The following is a 3,219-nucleotide window of genomic DNA, read 5'->3' on the forward strand; positions in this document are numbered from 1 at the left end:
TGTGTGTGTGTGTGTGTGTGTGTGTGTGTGTGTGTGTGTGTGTGTGTGTGTGTGTGTGTGTGTGTGTGTAAACAGTTTACCGTGACTGACATTGAAAAACTGATTTCTTGCACTTCAAAAACGCCAAACAACAGTCACGCGTCCCTCATTAATTACAGGTCTCTCCATGAATATATGATGACTTGGGAAGTTCATTAAAAAGTTATGCATAAAAACCTATAAACGAAAGTACACTTAAATTAATCACGTCAAAACTAAGCATTGTATTGTGCTGAGGTCGATTTTGTGATGGTACACCGAGTACCCTGAGAACTCTACATAAACAACACCGTATCTAGTAACAAATGCAGTAATGGTGCAGTTTGCTTCCCTCTGCTGGCACAATGAGGAATAGGCACTCAAAGGCGCACTTGTAAAGCAGTAAACACTGCGATATATCTAATTTGCGTGGTGTTTATATTACCAGACACATTTTAACCAACACATATCAGAATTCTTTTCTATTAAATCTCTCTCCTCTAGTGCAGAGAGTCGCCCCACTTGAATGATCTCTAAGGCCAACTGAGGCTCTTTCTCTGCCTCATTTCCTGAGTCTGCACTGCAATAACTCTTCTGTTTCAGGTCAACAGTCTGGGAAAATAACTGTGACCGCACATCACCAATCCGTAAACTCTTCGAATCCAACTCATCCAGCCAACCTGACGCGATCCAGCTCTAAAATTCCTGAAGGTTTGGTTGGTTTTGCTTTCAACTGAGCACTTTACACACTGGTTTTATATAGGCTTACTATCATACTCATCATTAAGTTTTATTTAGTTATATAAATTTAAAGTCAATGATAAAGGCTAACTGTAAAAAAGTTATATTTTGCATATGCAAAAAATGAGGATGACAGCTTACACTGATTTGTGTTTGTGGTATTTTGGTGTCATTGTGGTCTTGAATAGAGAACTATGAATGGACTTTGTGTTTATAAGACTACATGCTTCTGACATAGAGATTTGAAATGATAGTTCCAGTTGTAACCGGGCTACTATAAATAGAGAAAACCATGAATTTAGTAAAAATTTCCATCTGGAATACACCATTCCAGTCACTAAAGTTTGTTTTGTTCCGATTTTTCATTCCAAGGCCCTTATGACGTGGGCCAAAATGTATTTTGTGGCTAACCAGCAAATGTGTCAGCTCAATTTGCTGGATAACCCTAACTGAATTTGCAATCCTTGTACTTTGTCTGTTTGTTCTTGTGGTTTTTCACAATACTATGTCATGCATAAGGGCCCTACTTTAAGAGTTTCTACTTTCTCGGTATGATGAAATTTCAAAGCACATTGGGCCTCACTAATCATTTCATACATTTTGTGTATTTATGTGGGCAGAAAAAGTTCTCAGACTTCCATCATATGAGAACTTATGTGAGTTTTGTATATGAGTTTTTTCCGTTGATTCTAAATAGATTATAAATTTAGAATAAATTTTACATCAGGTCATTTTTTTTTGTATTAAATACAGACCATTTTGGAGCAGCATAACAGAAATAAAAAAAGAAAATAGCAGTGATGTAAAATGTCAACAATTATAAATTTCAGCTCTAGAAAAGACAATAATGTCATTATTCAGGTCAGGTCAGTGTGGATTTGATTCAGTTCGATGGCAATGCCGATCTTAAAGTTCGTCAATTACAAAACAAATTCTATTAAGCTATAAAGCAGCTCTAAAGAATCAATATTATTAATTTAAAACATCAATATAAATCTTATTTGGATAAACCGAGTTCAGTGTTGATTCAATCCCATTTAGTTACTGTGGCAATGTTTCAAAATTTCAATAATGAAACAACTTCAAAGGCAGCTCTACCAAAGAGAAATTGTCATTGTTCAGTTCAGTTCTCATAGTAGTATGCCTCCTTCAGTCGTTGTCGACCATGGAAGATTCGCCCTGTCGTGAAGTCGTGTCGACGCCTCTGGAGCAGCGCCGGCTATGGCTAATAAGTCCGATGCGGGAGAGACAGACTCTACCACAGTGGATGCATGTATGTTTAATTGTGGCGGTGTCATTGGGGACTCTTTTTGCTCTCTTATCTCTCTTTTCCTCCGCTAAGGTCTGGATCTGTTCTTCCCCCAACCTAAGCTGTATCTGAAGGACACTGCACCACCTGTTGCTTTCAGCTGCAACGTCTTCCCAGTTCTCTGGATTGATGTTCAGAGCTTTCATATCACGCTTGCAGACATCTTTATAACGCAGCTGGGGACGGCCAACAGAGGCTAATTCTTGCCAGAGGCTAATTCGCCATACAGGATGTTCTTTGGGATACGGCCATCTTCCATCCAGCACACATGGCCGAGCCAGCGCATCCTGTGTTGTCTAAGCAGCGTGTACATGGTGGGGAGACCAGCACGTACAAGGACCCAGGTGTTGGGTACTTTGACGCTCCACTTTATGCCAAGGATTCGGTGAAGGCAGCGCAAGTGAAAGCTATTCAGCCTTCATTCTTGGTTGATATATGTTGTCCATGTTTCACTGCCATACAGTAGAGTGCTGACAATGCAGGCGTTATACACTGCCATTTTGGTAGAAGTAGACAGCTTACTACTCCCCCAGACACGAGTGGTGAGTCGGCCTAGGGTTGTTGCAGCCTTGCCAATACGCTTGTTGATCTCGGTGTCAAGAGACAGATTGTCGCTGATGGTGGACCCAAGATATGTAAACTGGCGGACAACATAAAGTACATGGTTGTCAATGATAATGACAGGAGGAGTATCCACATCTTGGCTTAGCACTTTTGTCTTGCAGGCTAATAGTAAGTCCGAATTCATCACATGCTTGGAAAAATCTGTCCATGAGGCGCTGAAGTTGTTGTTCAGTGTGTGAGATGATGGCAGCATCATCAGCAAAGAGCAGATCTCTAATGATGACCTTGTGCACCTTAGTCTTTGCTTTCAGTCTTGCAAGGTTGAAAAGTCGCCCATCTGATCTGGTGTGTAAATACACACCTTCAGTAGCGGTCCCAAAAGCATGTTTTAGGAGCATGGAAAAACAGATTCCAAACAGGGTAGGAGCAAGGACACAGCCTTGCTTCACACCGCTTTTGACGTCGAAAGGTTCTGATATACTGTCTTGATACTGGATGGTTGCCTTAATGTCATCATGAAATGATCTGATCAGGCTGTGCAGCCTTGGGGGGCATCCAATTTTCAGAAGTATGTTAAACAGCCCATT

This window comes from Sinocyclocheilus anshuiensis, unplaced genomic scaffold (genome assembly GCF_001515605.1).
Source record: "Sinocyclocheilus anshuiensis isolate Anshui unplaced genomic scaffold, SAMN03320099.WGS_v1.1 scaffold2090, whole genome shotgun sequence".
NCBI classification, from domain to species: Eukaryota; Metazoa; Chordata; class Actinopteri; order Cypriniformes; family Cyprinidae; genus Sinocyclocheilus; species Sinocyclocheilus anshuiensis.